This window comes from Peromyscus eremicus, chromosome 18 (assembly GCF_949786415.1).
Source record: "Peromyscus eremicus chromosome 18, PerEre_H2_v1, whole genome shotgun sequence".
NCBI classification, from domain to species: Eukaryota; Metazoa; Chordata; class Mammalia; order Rodentia; family Cricetidae; genus Peromyscus; species Peromyscus eremicus.
This window is the reverse complement of record NC_081434.1, coordinates 40,475,152-40,494,627: the sequence shown is the minus strand read 5'-3', so window position 1 is coordinate 40,494,627 and position 19,476 is coordinate 40,475,152. Positions and strand designations below refer to the sequence as shown.

The window sequence follows — 19,476 nt, the reverse complement described above, 5'->3', positions numbered from 1 at the left end:
TTCTAGTAAAATTCTAGAAGCAATAACTTCCTAAGTTTAGAAGTAAATATAAAAGGAAAGAGCAGCTGTGTTAGTGTGGAAACCCCGGCTTCAGCTGAGGTCTCTGGAGACCTTGTAGGACCGCCAGAGCCCGCCCGCAGAGCTGAGCTGCAGTTCGCTGGAGGCCGCTATGTGGAGAACCTGAACTACTGCCCAAGAACAGCTTCAGGACAAGGGTCCTCCCACCTCAAACTGTCTTGAGACCCAAGCTTCTCTCCAAGACAGGAGAAGCGCTGAGCAAAAAGGGCTTAAAGGAACAGGGCAAGGTGACACACACCTTTAATCCAGCACTTGGGAGGCAGAGACAGGCAGATCTCTGAGTTCGAGGCCAGCCTGGACTACAGAGTGAGTTCCAGGACAGCCAGGGCTACACAGAGGAACCCTGTCTCAAAAAACAAACAAAACAACAACAATAAGGACCTAAAGGCAAAATGACCTCAGGGCTGACACTTGCTGCTGTGGTGTGCTCAGAGCAGGCTGTCGGCCATCTTCTCTCAAGCACTGTTTAAAAAAAAAAGTGCGCAGCTTGCACAAGCCTGGATTCCATTTCAGGAATCGTTCTTCGGTGTTTTGCCACATTTTCAGTATCCAACCGTCAGTACAGCAAGAGATGTCACCTTTTGTTTTTTAATTACATTGACTGGCTGTAGGGACAGGTGGCATGCCACCGTGTGTGCATGCCACCGTGTGTGTGGAGGTCAGAGGACAAGGTGCAGAAATGAGCCTTCCCCTTCTACCATGTGAACTGCTGAGACAGAACTCAGGCCCCAAGCCTTTAACCCAAGCATCTGGGAGACAAGAGGCAGACACAGCTCTGTGAGTTCAAAGCTAGCCTGGTCTACATCATAGTGCTTCCCAGAACAGGCAAGGTTACAGTGAGACCTTGTGTCAAAGAAAACCAAACCCAAACAACAACAAAAACCTCCTCAGGTCTTCCACGCCCTGAGCCATCTCCCCAGTCGCTACCTAATCTATTAAACTTTTTGAACAATGTAACTTCAGAAGACATGAGACCATTCATTCACACACACACACACACACACACACACACACACACACACACACACACGACATGTAAATGTGACTTTCTTGAGAAAGTGTATAGTACTGTCCTTTTCACACACACACACACACACACACACACACACACACACACACACACCCCATATATGTCTACTATTAAAACTATTAAAAACTACTTCTCATAACCGCAGTAGGAAGCTGGAAGATGCCCTATCCTATAAAGCACTCACACAAGTGTGAGAACATGAGTTCAGACATCCAGCAACCACATGGACATGGCGGTGTACACATCTGTAATCCTGATGCTCCCATGAGGAAACGGAGGGAGGCAGAGACTCTGAAGTTTGTGGGTCTCCAAGTCTGACAGGAACCACACCACAGAAGGAGAGAACCTATTCTACAAGTTCTCCTCCGACACCCCATCTGCACTCCAAGGAACATGTGTGAATGCACACAAATAATCAAACAAATGTTTAAAATAAAATGTAGAGAAAAAAGAAGCTACCTCTTGGGAGCTGGGGAACGGCTCAGTTGGTAAAGCACTTTCCATGCTAATGAGGGCCAGAGTCTGGGTCCTTAGAACTCATGTACAAAGCCTGATTCCCTGGGGATGCCGAGGATGCAGAGGATCCTGGGCTCACTGCCTAGTTTTGTTAAAGGGATGAGCCCCAGGCTCAGTGAAAGACCTTGTGTCTCCAGAAGTCAGGCAGAAGGCAATCAAGCTCTGACCTCCACATGCACATGTACACACACACACACACACACACACACACACACACACACCACACATACACAAATACCCTGCTTCTAATATCGTCCAACTTTGCTTCATAAAAAATGTGCAACAGATTATACTGCAAAGTCCTAGTAACATTTATAAGGTCAAAGAAAAGAACAGGGAGAATATTTAGAACAAAAATAACTCAAGAAAAAATAAACAAGATACAAACTACAAAAGGACTAACAAATAAGGACAGATATTTGATCAGAAAGGAAACAGCAAGTCTAGAATAAGAGAATCTGTTTATGCTATTTACAGTCAAATTAAAACTGGACAGTGAAATGCGAACTGGCAGTGCTGGAAAACATTGCTGAAATGACTCCAGGGACGTGAGAGTGTGCAGCGTAAGCTACCCTCTACCTCCCCGCCTGGCATGTCCATTGTCTTTCTGGGCACAGGAACAGTTCCGCTGCCTCGCTGCCTCCCAAAGCTGTCCAGCTTCCCAGCTCACATCACCCCATCCTGTCCAGCCCTCAAGCTCCTCCTCTTACTTCATTATGTCGACAACTTGGTTACAACATCATCACTTGTCATTAAAAAAATCCAGAAGCAACGCATGCCTGACTTCAGGGAGAGTGCTAACTACAGGAGCCTCTTGAGCCATAGTGATTCTCAGTGCTGCACACAGTTCAAGATTCGGAAAACGTGGGGATGGCGTAACACATGGTTAAACAAGACAGAAGATCCCGCGTAACACAGACTTGCAATTGTGCAAGCCAGATTCCATAAGAAGGTCCCGACACAGAGGACAAATTAGTCCTATGGATACCCAGGCACACGGGCTTCTGCCTGCTTCCTTACACTCAGCAAGCTGTAAAACACCCTCTCGGGTGTCCTCCTAAACGTCAAACAACTCTCTCTGATTTAAGTATGCAGAGAACTCATTAACATCTTGTGATGTAAGAGAGAAAGCGAGGCATCTCAGCCACAGACCTACGAGGGAAACCAACCCCAGATCACTCCTCCTCAAGGAGGCGGCTTCCTTCTCTATTTTTGCTGTTGTTGTTAACACCATCCCCCATGTCTCCCCCATGCCTGTCCCAATCTGAGGACCAACCTCGGGCACTGCACTGTGAGGCAAATACTCTACCCCTGATCTAAATGTTCAGCCTGAGCTTCACATCTTAACACTGCTTTCCCATACTAAAATGAGTGTTTGGCCTCATGGCTGCCACTCAGGAAAGCTTACACAGAGCCAAGCCGTGGACTAGTACCAGGTGAGTGACTCTTGACTGGGCACACTACACACAGGGTGGTGTAATATCTCTCTTGAGAGACCTGGGTCATCCCTCCCTAGCTACACAGAGCAGCTCTAGGTAGGCAACCCAGGGCATCACAGTCCAAAGTCATGGCGGAAGCAGAGACCAGAAAGGTGTAGAAGCTTCGGCCAACCTGACTACAAACCATCCTAAAGTGATGCAGACGCATTCTGAACTTATGGAAAATTTGAGTGTGTCAGCAAAGCTGAGTTCCCAAGGGTGAAGGGGACTGACCCAGAGAGGGATCTAAATGTAGGAAACGGGTGTCCTTTGAACTGGTCACCTTCTTTAAGAGGCTCTTACTACATAATCCGCAAAATGTAATAACCTGGCTACAAACTGCAACTTGTGAAGCTTAGTTAGATCATGCCTCAAAAACCATGGAGGGAGGAGGAGGGCAACTGAGTGAATTTTATACAGGTTACATTAGATGATGTGATTAAAACAACAGTGAATTCTTTGCATAGAACAGACTGCGTGGAACATCACTGTTCCTGGGAGACCTGCAAGGGTATTAAGGGAAGAAAGCTCTGATGTCTGAAATGTATTTCAAATGGTTCAGGAAGAAGTGTGTGTGTGTGTGTGTGTGTGTGTGTGTGTGTGTGTGTGTGTAGTGTGAGGTGTGGTGTGATGTGTGTATGGTCTGATATGAGTGTGAATGGTATGTGTGTGTGGTGTGTGTGTGTGATGCATGCGTGTGTGTGTGTGTGTGTGTGTGTGTGTGTGTGTGTGGTGTGTGTGTGTGATGCATGCATGCGTGTGCGTGTGTGTGTGTGTGTGTGTCTGTGTCTGTGGTGTGTGTATGTGGTATGAGGTGTGTGTGTGTGGTGTGATGTGTGTATGGTTTGATGTGAGTATGTATTATGTGTGTGTGGTGTGTGTATGTGGTATGAGGTGTGTGTATGGTCTGACATGTGTGTGTGTGTGGTGTGTGTGTGGTGTGGTGTGTGATGTTTGTGTATATGTGGTACGATGTATATGTGTGTTGTGATGTGTGTGTCGTGTGATATGTGGAAGGGGGTGTGTATGTGGTGTGATGTGTGTGCTGTGATGTATGTGTGGTATGATGTGTATGTGCATGTGGTGTGTATGTATATGTGGTGTGATATGTGTGTGGTATGATATGTGTGTATATGGTGTGTGTGTGTGTGTTGTGTGATGTGTGTGTGAGTAGAGGAGAGAGAAGGGGAAAGATAGGGTACAAGTAATAAAAATAAAGCAAACACAGTAAGGTGCAAAAGGATGTGAGTCTGGGTGAGGAGAAGACGGTGTTGATTATATTTGCAGCTGAATAAACTGCTAGAATTGCTGGTTGGGCAGCAGATGTCAAAGCTTTCCGATCAAGCTCATAACGGCACATTCCCGTTCACATCTGGGGGGAAATCCTTCATTCCATGGCCTCCAGTCACAGCCCTCTGCTCTGGCTTGAGTCTAAAGCTCTGAGGCTGAGAACCTGCAGGCATTCGTCACTGCAGCTGAGGAACCTCTAGGTGGTCCTGGATTTCCATGAGCAGGTGGAACCCAGTGACTTCTCTGACCACACAAACACCTTTGCAGGTCCTGCAGGTATCCTAAGATGTTAGCTGCCTTTTCACGGTTGGGCCTTAGGAATGTCGGAGAGTAAGGGATCCTGTGCCATTTAGAACTGCCAACCTGACACCCCAGAGCAGGCCTCCAAGCACATCTGTGAAGGGTTAACCTCTAGGTGTGTCTGTGATAGATGATCTGATTATTTAATAACGTGGGTGGGACCATCACCTAAGCAGGGAATCACACCAGCAAGCATGTGCTCCTGTTCCCTGGGTCTTGGCCACAGATGCAATGTGACTTCGCCACAACAACAAGCTGTAAACTAGAGCCTGAGCTAAAGGAACCTTCTCCCCCAGGCTGCTCTGTCGGGGTGTTTGTCACAGCAACAGGAAAAGAGACCAGGACAGTTCTGAGGTCAAAGGCCTGAAAACCACCACCCCAAATTCTGTTTCTCTAGGACTTAAAAAATGAAAAAACCAGCTGCGTTCAGGGTCACACACCTTCAGTCTCAGCACTGGAAGGCAGAGGTAGGTGGATCTCTCTGAGTTCCAGACCAGCTTGATCTACAGAGCGAGTTCCAGGTCAGCCAGGGCTACACAGCAAAGCCTTGACTCTAAATAAATAAATTACATAGCTTTAAAAACTCTTCTCCTGATTTAAATGAATGCCAGTTCACTTTCCTGCCAAAGTTCCAAAAACCAATTAGAACAATGCAGTCCTCTAGTGTAGACCCCCAGAGAAACCACTCCCTACTGTTGAGAATTCAACAAGATCATTCAGGACAAACGTAGGAAGGAAAAATGATACAGCCTGACTGAGGAAGAGATTCTTCAGCACCCCTCCCCTCTTGAGCCTCATCCATCTCTGAGGGACTCAAAGCACAGGGACTTGGAGCAGCACTGAAGGACCAAAGGGTCTGCTTTGTGATTCTAGAGACTAACAACAACACAAAACCCAGCAGACATCACTAGATCTAGTTACTAAGCCTCTTCAGAGGACAAGGTAAAGGCCTGTGCCTTTGGAAGGGTAAGAGAAGAGAACTACAGACTTCAAAGCTGGGAGATGGAGGAAGACACAGAGCCCAGAAGACATAGAGAACAGAAGGCATAGAGCCCAGAAGACAGAGAGAACAGAAGGCATAGAGCCCAGAAGACAGAACAGAAGACATAGAGTCCAGAAGGCATAGAGAACAGAAGACAGAGAGAACAGAAGGCATAGAGCCCAGAAGGCATGGAGCACAGAAGGCATAGAGCCCAAGGCATAGAACCCACAAGACGTAGAGCCCACAAGACATAGAGCCTACAAGACATAGAGCCCAGAAGACATAGAGCCCACAAGACATAGAGAACACAAGGCATAGAGCCCAGAAGACATAGAGCCCAAGGCATAGAACCCACAAGACATAGAGCCCACAAGACAAAGAGCCCAGAAGGCATAGCACACAAGAAGGTATAGAACCCAGAAGACATAGAGAACAGAAGACATAGAGAACAGAAGACATAGAGCCCAGCAAACACCCGGCGGCAAGGCTGCCCCTTGTCAGAACTTGAGTAGTGTGAGTACTTCAAGTCTGATACAGTTTTTAACAGTGCTCTGCTCTGCTGTCATGGCTTTCTGGATTGTAGGTTTGTTACCCACGTGTTTTGACTCAGTTGCCCACAGTGAAAAGCATCCAGACAGCAAGAAATCAGAAGAAATGAGGCATTTCTGGAGTCCCATTACCCCTTAACAAAACTTCCTGTCAAGAGCAAACAATTTCACCCACACCTCACTGTTCTCAGAGGACTTCTTTTAATAAAGTGATAATGATGGATAGTGTTTTATTCAGCCCACAAGACACACTGCCTATCATTACCCTGGAGTCTAATGAGGCCCCATTAACTGAGAAGTTATTCCATAAAAGGCCGAAGAGTGGGGAAGCCTCCATGGAGGAGCATGACCCAATGTATAAAGTGAAGACATGGATAATTACATGTGCATTTTAGAGTCTGCAAGGGGTGAGGCATGCTAGAAAAATAAAACAGAAATGCGTACGGCAGCACAGGGAAAAGACCAAAGACTCTGTCATAGGCACGAGGACGAACTTCTAACACCGAAAACAATAAACACACACTAATCTTTAGTATCATTTCTCTGTTAATGGAAAAATGCTTTGGGACAAGGCTTCAGACTTCAAACACTTTCATCCTTGCAGAGAACTCCTCAGATGAAGCACCGGCTGTGCCAGAAGCAAGCTCTGGAACGAGGACCGCAGTGGCCTGGTTGGAGCTCCTGTGTTTGAGGGGTCTCACTGGAGGTTAAATGTAACCTTGGGCAGTGCTGGGGGACAGGCCGGGCAGGAACTTCCCACTTGCCTCACTTGATAAGCCTACTCTGACATGACTACAGACCACATCCAGGACTCCACGGTTGTAGGAGATCAAGAATGCCAGAGATTATCCTATTACAGTTAGAGCCTAGCACAGGGAATTTGGAAGCATCATTGAAGGACCACAGAGAAGAAGGGCAAGACCAATTTCCATTTACCTGCCTAATTTTGGGGAGCAGGGAGGCATGAAGCAGGACTTCTTTATGTAGCCCTGGCTGTCCTGGAACTCACTACATAGATGAAGCTGGCCCCAAACTCACAGAGATCTGCCTGCCTCTGCCTCCTGAGTGCTGGGATTAAAGGCATGCGCTGCCATGCCCGATTTACCTGGCTATAAAATTCAATATTGATGCTGTTAAGAAGACACAACCATTTTAAAGACAATACTAAAGAACTCTGTAAAACTAAAAATAAAATATAATTTTAAAATTTTATAAGTACATCACCTTTTAAAAACAGTTTAAGAGGCTGGAGAGGCCAGGTGGTGGTGGCACACACCTTTAATCCCAGCACTTGGGAGGCAGAGGCAGGCGGGTCTCTGTGAGCTCGACGCCAAGCCTGGTCTACAGAGCGAGATCTAGGAAAGGCACCAAAACTACACAGAGAGACCCTGTCTTGAAAAACAAAAACAAAACAAAAAAAATCTACCATTTGGGCTGGAGAGATGGCTCAGCGGTTAAGGGCACTGGCTGCTCTTCCAGAGGTCCTGAGTTCAATTCCCAGCAACCACATGGTGGCTCACAACCATCTATAATGAGATCTGGTGCCCTCTTCTGGCCTGCAAGGACACATGCAGGCAGAACACTGTATACATAATAAATAAATAAAATCTTAAAAAAAAAAAAAAAGAATCTGAAAAAAAAAAGAGGCTGGAGAGATGGCTCAGCAGTTAAGAGCACCAGCTGCTCTTGCAGAGGACCCGGGTTCAGTTCCCAGCACCCACACGGCAGCTGATAGCAGTCTGTAACTCCAGCTCCAGGGCATCTGACCCTTCCTTCTGGCTCTGCACACACACAGTGCACAGACAAGCAAACAAGACACTCAAACATACGCAATACAAATAAAATCTTGGGGCTGGGGATTTAGCTCAGTGGTAGAGCGCTTGCCTAGCAAGCATAAGGCCCTGGGTTCGATCCTCAGCTCAAAAACAAACAAGCAAATAAAATCTTTAGAACTGTTGTTAATGACCTGAGAGGGTTAGAGAGACGGCTCAGTGATTAAGAATGCTTGCTGCTCTTCCAGATGACCCAAGTTTGGGTCCCAGCACCCATGTTAGGTGGTCAAATAAACCCCTTTCTCACCTAAGATGCTTCTTGTCACCACAGCGACAGAAAGGAGACTAGCTGAAAATAAAGAACTAACTCACAAATAAGGAACTTAAATTTAGGGGTCACTCCCTTCAGAAAATGCCCAGATATAGAATCTGAATTTATGCAAATCATTCCACCCAGATCCTTTTCAAATACAACTGACAGCATCTGGACCTCCAGGTGTTTATTGCTGTAAAACATGTCTGTCCTTGTTATCTTGAGCTACTGATTTGCCCATATAAAATGAAGTAGGTGAGTTAAGACCTTAGTCATTGTAAAGACATGAATTTTGGCAGCCAAGACTATGAAAAAACATGTCTTAAATAATTCAAGTGCAATTACCTTGAATATCATGTAATTCATAAAATGCTTGGTATTTTTATTTGGAGCTATCATATTCATTATATGTAAATTTAGGGGCATGGTGTCTGATTTTCTTCTTGTCAGATCGAGAGAGGCTAAAAGGACTTAATGTTTCCCCATTCACTTTACCTGGCTGACAAGGAAACCATGCCCCAGAGGTGCTCTGGGACTTGTTTAAGGCCGCACCATGCCCCAGAGGTGCTCTGGGACTTGTTTAAGGCTGCACAGCTCCATGGATGCTATGTTATAGCTGGAACACCATTCTAGTAACCCTAATTTTCTTTCCACACCATCAGATGACTTGTAGAGCCATAATAAGGAGCCCACACACACAACACAAGCTTTCTGGAAAGGCAGGCTGATGTCAGACCAATCTTAAGAGCAACGCGGTTTTCTGCCAGGCTCTTCTGGCTCAAGGTTATGTTCCAAGGCTACAGCTGAAGTGGGGGACATGAAGAGAGAGAGAGAGTGAACCTCTCTGCTTCCCAGGCAAAGCTCAGCAAGCCTACAGCATTCAGCAGTCATACCCTAAACCAGCAGTTCTCAACCTGTGGGTTTCGCCCCCCTTGGGGGTCACATGTCAGATATCAGCATCGTGATTAAGAACACGTGCTCCTGACAGGAGCCTGGTCCTGCTGCCTGCTAGCTAGCAGCCCTTCTCCTCCCTGGTCTCATTTTCCTCTTCTGCTGTTGCAGTGAGGAAATTAACTGGCGTGGGCTGCGGAGACGGCTCAGTGGTCCAGAGCACCCTGTTCTTGCAGAGGATGCAGGTTTGATTCCCAGGACCCACATGGTGGTTCACAACCATCTACAACTCCAGTTCCAGGGGCTCCAATGCCATCTTCTGACCTCCATGGGTACCAAGCACACTCACGGTACACAGACATAAATGCAGGCATAAGACTCACACATAAAATTTAAAAATGAATAGATTAAATTTGAAAATGAGTAAGTAAGGATTTAGATGAGTTCATATATGCAAAGTGTTCAGCATAGGAACCGCATCATGGTACACACTCAGGAAGTCTCACTGCTTTTTCCTGAGTCCCTGAAGTTACAGATTACTCTAGAAAATGACTCTATGAAGGAATACTTACTCATAGACACCCAGCATCTTCAACCATGCCTACCATGTAGAAGATTCCTAAGTGCTGAACAGAATAAAGTCCACAGGGCTACCTTAGGACTTACTCGCTCTCAAAAAAACAAACAAACAAAAAAACCCAAACTTATTCCTGGGAAGTGTGCTGTCACATATGGGATGTTAGAAATACTCAAACGTCTCCATTCTTGGCTGGATGTGATGACACTTGGGAGGTAGAGATGGGCAGATCTGAGTTCAAGGCTAGCCTAGTCTACGTGTAAGCTCCAGGTCAGTCAGAGCTACACCCAAGAACCCACTGAAAGCCAAGTGTTGGGGGCATGTGTCTACAATCCCAGTGCACACACAGGAAATAGGAGGCAGAGGCAGGAGAATACCTGGGAGCTCTCATGCCACCTAGTGTCTCATACACAGAAGCAAACTAAGAAATCCTGTCTCAAAGAAGGTAGAAGATAAGGTCCCACAACCTCTGACCTCCATACGGGTAGCGCGTACACACATGCATGCACACACGCACACACATGCACACGCACATACACACACTAAAATAAAACCAAAAGTCTCGCTCTTTTACCTTCATAACAGGGTCCATTTGACCTGTGCTAGCTGCCCCTCTGTGGGAATTCAGAAGATCAGAAGCAAGAAGAAGAGATAAAAGTTCCTAAGAGGGAAAACAGAGGTTCCTGGGATGATCACGGGGCAAGAAAACCAGACAGAAGTCAGAACCTGACTGTTCAAGCATTTCCTCAACATCTGCTGTGCAGCATGCAAGGCCCAAAGAGGAAATACAACTCTTACAAAAGAGCCTTGCGTTCGACATGCTTCACAGAACACCGTGTCCTACAGTGCCACCCAGAAAGGGCATGACTCCTACTCTCGGAGGAATTGCAAAATTGAACCAGTCTTTATATGGGGAGAGTTTGCCTGGCAAAGGGGGCAAAAGGAGCATCCTAAGCAGAAGAACCAAACATTCAAACAGGCGGCAGAGGCCAGCAATGTCAGGACAGGGAAAATGCAAGGGAGACTTAGTTCTATGTGCAGGCCTGGCCAGCCTTCAGACACCCTGGCAGGATGTCATCCACAAAGGGTGACCTCAAGGATTGTGCAGCTGAGTTACAAAAGGAATACACACAAAAAAAATCTCAGGTGTTTTGTTGCTGTTAATTTTTATTTTATGTGTATGGTTGCTATGCCTTCACGTATGTCTATATGCCACGTGGGTGTACGGCACCCAAAAAGGCCAGAAGAGGACACTGGATCACCTGGAACTGGAGTTACAGCTGAGCCTGGGTCCTGTGGAAGAACAGCAATGCTCTTCAGTGCGAGCTGTCCTTCAACCCCACACCCCCAAGTCTTGTAATGTCTTAAGTCCCAAAGTCCACTGGAGTCACAGCTTGTATCTAATCGACTAAGAAGGACTATTAACCAGCGCTGCTGCAGAAAGAAATGATCCCATGCAATTCCCTCCAAATTGACCTCTGCCTCCTCCCTCACTACTCTGCCCACACCTGGGGCCGGAGAAGCCATGTGCCTTTCCTATGGATGCTTCAATAGACGCTGTCAGGCTGGGGTGGTGTTGCACACTTGAAACCCCAGCACCTGGGGCAGACCAGAGGCAGGGGGTCTGCAAGAGTGAGGCTTGCCGGGTCTCCATAGGAAGTCCCAGGCCTGTTAGACTACAGCGTGAGACCATAGTGTGGTGATATAGTGTCCCCCAATATGTTGTGCACCCTAATAAAACTTATCTGAGGATCAGAGGAAGCCAGCCAGCCACTGTAGTAAACATAGAAGTCAGGCAATAATAGCACTTTAATCCTAGCATTAGGGAGGCAGAGATCTATCCAGATCTCTGAGAATTCAAGGCCACATTGGGAACAGAGCCAGGCGTGGTGGTACACGACTTTTTCCCAGCACTAACCATAGAGGTCTGGAGTCTGTATAGACAGATAGGAAGTGATGTAGCTGGGCAGAGAGAGGAAGTGAGATGGCAGAACAGAAAGGCATATAAGGCATGAGTATACAGGAAGTAGGTCTCTTTGGAAGCTGAGGAGTTGGTGAGGTGGGGTTGGCTGTGGCTTGTCCTATTACTCTGATCTCTCAGTTTTTCAGCCCAATGTCTGGCTCCAGGTTTTTATTAATAAGACCATTTAGCAATTCATCTTACACCATAGTTAAAAAAAATAAAACAGGAAAGTCCCAGCAACAAACCCACAAATCAGCTTGATCGTGTCCTGAGGGCTCTCTGGGAGCCAAGCTTTCCCTCCCAAGACGTCCAGTATTACGTTTCTGATAGATGATACTTGGGGGTGGAGGCTGATTGCTTATTTCTTTTCTTCTTTCATTTTTTCTTGATCTCTCCATACAAAACAGAATGAAATCCAGTCCTGGCCCCGGAAAACAAGATTGCTTCTGCAGTACTAAAACCAAGTTCTCATTAGCAGCACTATGGCTGCCTCTACGCAGACCCCTGTGGCACTGTACTCGGTGCACTGACTCCTGACTCTGGAGAAGACAGATCTTCAACAATGCTGCTGGACAGACAGTGGCTGCATGTAGAAGAATGTAAACAGACCCAAGTCCATCATCCTGCATAAAACTCAACTCCAGATGAATCAAGGACTGCAACATAAGACAGACACCCTGAATCTGACAGGAGAGGAGGAGTGGAACAGCCTTGTACTCATTGGCACAGGAGACAACCTCCTGACCAGGACACTATAGCACAGTCACTAACACCAATTAATAAATGGGACCTCATGAAAAACTTGTGTGTGACAAAAGACACCATCATTCAGACAGGGCAGCAGCCTACAGGGTGGGAAAAGATCTTTACCAAGTATACATCTGATAGAGGGCAAGTCTCTAGAATATATAAAACAAAAACAAAAAACCACTGACCATCAAGAGAAACAACCCAAGTTAAAACTGAGGCAGAGAATTCTCAGAAGATGAAACGCAAATGGCTGAGAAACAGAGAAATGTTCAACACCCTTAGTCATTGGGGAAATGCAAATAAAAAATACTTTGAGATTTTTATCTTGCACCAGTCACAATGACCAAGATCATTAAAACAAATGACAGCTCATGCTGGTGAGGACTGGGGTGAGGGGAGCACTCATCCAGTGCTGGCGGGAGTGCAAACTGGTACAGCCACTATGGAAATCAGTGTGGCGGTTCCTCAGCTGTGAATCAATCTACCTCAAGAGCCAGATACACCACTCCTGGGCATGTACCCAAACAACTCTACATCCTACCATAGAGACACCTGCTCATGCATGTTCACCGCGGCTCTATTCTTAATAGGCAGAAATTGGAAAGAGCCTAGATGCCCATCAACTGATGAATGGACAATGAAATTGTGCCACATTCAATGGAATATTATCCAGCTGTTAAGAAAAATGAAATGTACAGGTGAATGGGTGGAGCTAGAAAACATTATCTGGAGTGAGGTAGCCTGTCATTCTTCCCATAAGTCACTTCTCAGCCAGTGAACTACTTCCTGTCTGGCTCAGTTTTTCCTCTAATGTACATGGTTATCTGAAGTGAATGTCTGTGTATACATACCTTACCATCACACTCAACCGTGGCAAAAGTACCTTTTACACATTGGTCAATGTTGGTGGCACGCTGAACAGGCCTGAAGGTTGAAAACCATTTTACCATCGGCTAAACAGACAGGTAGAGAAGTGATGTAGGGGCGGAGGGGCAGGGGGACGAGTCAGAAGAAATCATAATAGTGACACAGGGATGAATATGCCACAATGAAACCTGCTGCTTTGTACGCTAAGTTAAAAAATAGAAAGGGTATGGTGGCACACACCATTGATCCCAGCACTTGGTAGGCAGAGGCAGGTGGATCTCTCTGAATTTGAGACCAGCCTGGTCTACTTAGAAAAGTTCCAGGTCAACCAGATCTACACAGTGAGCCCCCAGGTTCTGTTTGCAGCACCCACGTGGCAGCTCATAACCACCTATAACTAGTTCCAGGAGATCTAATGCCGTTTTCCGGCTTTCGTGAGCACTAGGCACTTACGTGGTCTATGTGTAGATAAAACACCATACACATAAAATAACAAAAATCATTTTTAGAGGAGATATGAGAAGGTTTTTTTTGCGTAAACATCCATTATCACTTTACATTAATGTTACATTAATGGTAGACTAGTTCACCAGCAAAGTGAAGCCCAGGGCTAGAAACCAGGCAAGAAGGAATGCTCACTCAGTTATTCCCTGGAAGAAAGGTACACAGATTCCAACTCCTCCTTTCAAGGATTTAATTGACTCTAAGTCTGAAGTTTACTTTCAATATTAAATAATTTAGAAGCTCTAGGTAGTCTGTGCACATACAGAGAACCAACAATGGACAAAGACATAAGTTATGACATTAAAATAGGCAAAAAGCTAATCTTTTCCTCAACTGCCCGGCAGATCATGCAATATTAACGTCTGACTGGGGTTCCCAGCATGACAGCCAGGAGATGTCCACGCCCAGCTTCCTACTTCCCCTCTCCCTCTGCTTCAGGGGTCCCTGGTGGCTTTCTCAGCCTCATCCCCCACCCAATGCACCCAGGGTCTGAGACCCAGTCACTAGGTTCAGGAAAGCGTGTTTGTAACCTCCACATTCCCAGCTCCCATGTAATCAACTTTTGCAAGTGGTCTTGGGGCCATCTTTGAGAAACACCGGCCCCTGCCTTGCTGAGAAGCTGGTCAGTGTTAACTGCGCCAGTTTCTGGAAGGTTCCTCACTTGTAAGTGCCCTTCTGCATATGGTGCAGATGGATGCCTGTGTCCGCCTGTCGGGCAGGAAGCCAAGGACTGGGGGAGTTACAGGAATGACTGCCATACATTCCTCATCTTCAAAACTCCAGCAGGAAAGATTTTTACAAGCTAATTAAGAAAGAATGGGACGTGTTATAGCAAAAGCACATGCTAAATGCTAAGCACCCAAATGTACTCCCTCTGCCTTCTCCCCAAGCTGCTGGCGCCCTCCACCTTCCGGACAGCACACCATGCATGACACTGCATTTTCTCCAGTGGACTCTATGCTCGAAGGCTGAGGTCACCCTGTTTATCTGAGCCCGCGATGCCCGATAAACAATAGACGCTTGGGTGCAGAGTCACTCAGTCAGTTGAGACAGGGCGTCATCAGCAGCTTGAACCAGGCTGTGGGAAACTTCCCATCAGACCCCAGATGCTCACGTGGGAACCGGCTTCTCGGGACTTAGCACAAATGAGGGAAGATCGTGTTCTTCACCTTTCAGTAAAGTTGCTGTGCAGTGTCGTTCCAGAGAAAGGGCGTCTAGAACTGTTTATAAGTGTCACACAAGGAGCGTGTCTAATGCCTGTGTGTGTGTGTGTGTGTGTGTGTGTGTGTGTGTGTAGAAAAACGGCTAGAACTAAGTGGTGCTTTTAAGAACAGTACTTAAAACAAGCCCACACTTCAGCTTCACACAGTAAAACAAGGGTAAGTTGGGTAGGTAAGTAAGTAAGCTCCTGCTCGAAAGTGTGAGGAAAAGGAAAAGAGGGGGCGAGAGAGACGGCTCAGAGGCACAGAGTGATTGGTGTGCTGGCAGAGGCAATGGGTTCATTTCCCGACACCCATGCCACGTGCTCACAACCACCTGTAACCCCAGTTCCAGGGGACATGGTGCACATATAGACAAGCAGGCACACACACACACACACACACATGCGCACATACATACACACACATATACATACACACACATACATACACACATACATACATACACACACATACACACATATACACACACATAAATACACACACATACATACACACACATACACACATATACACACACATAAATACACACACATACATACACACACACACAATAAAAATTAAAATAAAAAAAAAAGGCACAGTAATATAAACCTGTAATTCTGGCAAGGGAGACAGAGATAGCCTGGAATAGTAGCTAGGCCAATGAGACCCTGTCTAAAAATATGGACAGTGCCTGAGGACCATCATCTGAGGCTGTCCTCTGATGTCACATGCTATACTCCTGCACCCTCATGTACACACACACACACACACACACACACACACACACACACACACCACTGAAGAGAGGTAAGACAATGTTAAGAGGCAGGATGGGGAGAAGAGCTGATGTGACTTGGCTACTGCCCTTGAGAAGAAACTCTCTGCAGCTATGGTGACCTGTACAAGCTTAAGTCAACAGGTCAGTCAACATTCCTGCAGGCAGCACTATGGATTCAATAGATTAAAAAAAAAAAAGCCATAACCAGAGAGAAAGGCCACACAGAGTGGGATGGGAGATGTGGGTGCCCCAGGTGCCTGGGGGAGGGGGAGGTTGGCAATGGAGATGATCCAGATGCATTATTTACATGTGTAAAATTATCAAAGAATTAATAAAAGATAGTCTACTAAAAATGTGAATTTACTGGGGTTGAGACTGTAGCTCAGTGGCAGAACACTTATGCAAGGCCCCAGATAAAATTCCCAACACTTTCCTTCAATAAACGGCATTCAGCACTTTAAAAAAAAAAAAAAAAAATCCCCAACACTGCCCCTCAAAATCTCACTATATTGAAAGGATAAACATGATGTACTTTGAACCTAGAATGGACTATTATTTAGACGAAAAAGATTAAACCTGAAGACATTCTCTTGTTAAGTGAAATAAGCCAGCCACAAAACGACTCTATCTGTGTGATTCTACTTGGATAAGGAACCTCAAGTGGTCAGGGTCACAGAAACATAGAATGCGCTGGAGGGATCAGGAAACAGGAAGCGGTAAACTTGCTGTAAGAGAGTTCCAGAGATATACAGCACAGTGAAAATTCACTTATCACTATTGAACTAAACACCTCAACAGGGTTAAGTCAGTGCCTTAGTTAGGATTTCTACGGCTGTGATAAAATACCATGACCAATAGCCACTTGGAGAGGAAAGGGTTCACTTCATCCTACAGCTCTCAGCCACATTCCATCACTACAGGAAATCAAGACAGAAACCCGGAAGCAGGAACTACACCAGAGGCCATGGTGAGTTTCCGATTACTGGCTTGCTCCCCGTGGCAAGCTCAGTCTGCTTTCTTATGCACCTCAGGACCACCTGTCCAGGGGTATATGACACCAAGAAAATGGTGTCAATCAATCCCACATCAATCACTAATTAAGAAAATGCCCCCACGCCCAATCTTATGGAGGCGTTTCCTCAATAGTGGTTCCCTCTTCCCAAATGACTCTTCCCTGTGTCAAGTTAACACAAAACTACATAGACAGTAACTTTGGTTATGTTTGGGGCTGGAGATTTAGCTCAGTGGCAGACACTTGCCTAGCAAGGCCCTGGGTTCAGTCCTCAGCTTGGGCGGAGCGGGCGACAAAATTGGTTATGTTTCCAACTGTGTATATAAAGTGACTGTGTTCAAAGTAAGCCAGTTAAAGGTGTGATAGTACGTGGGAGTCAGGGGGCGTCCTGAGGTGCCTCATAGAGGGCGATTTGGGACATCCCAACTCCCTCACGGTAGATGAGAAGTGGCCACATTAGCTACTTGCCCTTGGCGCGTGGGAACTCTCCTATCCCCCGAAGACCTCCCCTTCCCCATCCCAAGTGCTCAGCTCTTCTCGGGCCTCTGCACGCTCTTCCCTGGGGCTGCCCTGGCCCCGAATGCCCTTCCCTCCTCACACACCTTCCCTGCCAACCTTCCCTCACCAGCCCTGCACCCTACGTGGTGAGCCCTATCTCACCATCTCCGCGGAAGGGCGGGGCACAGTGTTGGATTTCCCTTTTGGAACCTATAAAGGACGGTGTGTGTGTGTGTGTGTGTGTGTGTGTGTGTGTGTGTCTGTGTGCGTGTGCGTGTGCGTGTGTGTGTGTAACCAATGATGCCAGCCAGAGCCCCGAAGCCCAGAGGCCTCCACTTGGGTCCCCGCGCTGCCACTCCAGCTGGGTAACCCTGAGCAACTTTCCTAACCTCTGCGAGCCTGGGTTTCTTCACCTGTAAAACGGAGGGGACTCGAAACCATTGCGGGAAGCGCTTGCACCGGGCCGGGGGTCTGCGGGAGGTCGCGGCGGCCAGCGGGGTCGGGGCCCCCAACGAACCCGCGGCTCACCCGGGCAGGGTGGCCCGTTGGTGGCCTGAGCCCGTTTCCGCTCCCGCCCGGCCGCCGACCCCGCGGAAGCTCCCCGGAGAGCCGCTCCCGTGGGGGCGTCTCTCTCCCCGCAGCGTGGAGGGGCTGCAAGGCCGGGCTCGGCCGTACCTGACACAGCCTCGCCGGCTCCTGCCCTCCTCCTCCTGGCTCGGGCGAGCGCAGCCCCGGGCACGCGGGCACGGGTCAGAGCGCGCGGAGGAGGAGGAGGAGGAGGAGGAGGAGGGCGAGCGGAGCACGCGCGCCCCCTGCCGGCCAGGGGCGGGATAAGCGGCGGGCGGGCGGGCGGGGCCGCGGGAGAGCTAGCAGGGTGGGGCGAGCCGGAGGGGGTGCGGCTTGCTTTTCGGTGGTACCCCATACACCTGCTTTTGTTTGTTTTCTTGGACGTCTTAACATTTGCGGAGGGGTGGGGGTGGGGGCGCACGCGTGTCATGATGCACGCGTGGAGATCAGAGGACAAGTCAGGAGTCAGTTTTCTTCTGCCCTCTGGGTTTCCGGGATCAAGCCCAGGTCATCAGGCAAATGCCTTTGTTACATACTGAGCCCTGTCCCCGGTTCTCAGTAGCCTTGTGAGACACTCAGCCAGCTACCCGACTTCCACCGTCACCAAAACCTCATCTGGCAATGAGTAGTGGGTACACCCGCCATCCTACTACCCTATTTTTTAAAAATAAGCTGTGTGTGTGTGTGTTTATTGAGATAGAGTCTGTGTAGCCTAGCCTGACCTCCAATTAAGGATCCCCCGGTTTCTGCTGCCTGAGGCATGCACTATTATGCTTAGTCTTTATTTTTCTTCTTTACCCTGGGTGTGTATGTAAGGTATTGTTGCTGGCATTTTACTTTTTTTTGCGGGGCGGGCACCACCCTGCTCCCAAATAAATCACACACGGAGACTTATTCTTAGTTATGATTGCCTGGCCTTAGCTTGGCTTAGTTTCTAGCCAGCTTTTCTTAACTTATCCCATATACCTCTTGCCTCTGGGCTTTTCCGGTTCTCTAACTTTGGTAAATCTTACTCTTACTCCATGGCTTGCTGTGTAGCTGGGTGGCTGGCCCCTGGAGTCCTCCTTCTTTTCTGGCCCCTAGCTCTCCAATCCCTCTTCTAGATTTCTCCTATTTATCCTCTCAGCCTGCCAGCCCCGCCCACCCTTTCTCCTGCCTTGCTATTGGCCGTTCAGTTCTTTATTAGACCATCAGGTGTTTCAGACAGGCACAGTAACACAGCTTCACAGAGTTAAACAAACGCAACACAAACAAAAGTAACACACCTTAAAATATTCTACTACAGTGGGGGAAACACACGTGTGCAGGTGCATGTGCACATAGCTTCCATCAACCCAAAGAATGTCGACAGAGAGCACCTGAAACCTGTAACGGAACTGTCCTTGCTTTGCTGGAGCCAGATGCCTTCGCCAATGTATTTAGTAAATGTCCTGATTTATGTCTGTCTGATCATATGCAGTGGGTTTGTGTGCGCATGCTCCCCTGTGGATGCAGGCACCTTCCTCACCAACCACCTCGTTCGGGGGGTAGAGTCTCTTGTTTCCCACAGCATATGCC

At 47.5% G+C, this 19,476-nt stretch overlaps 1 protein-coding gene across 1 annotated transcript in view; it reads right to left on the bottom strand.

The window, feature by feature from the left end:
• Window positions 1-18,062, bottom strand: part of Txnrd1 (thioredoxin reductase 1) — an 89,243-nt gene extending 71,181 nt beyond the window's left edge. Inside the window, exon 1 of the mRNA XM_059245654.1 lies at window positions 18,028-18,062. The gene's annotated coding sequence lies outside the window, so the exon portion shown is untranslated. The remainder of the gene's footprint in view (window positions 1-18,027) is intronic.
• Between the last annotated feature and the right edge of the window lie 1,414 nt (window positions 18,063-19,476).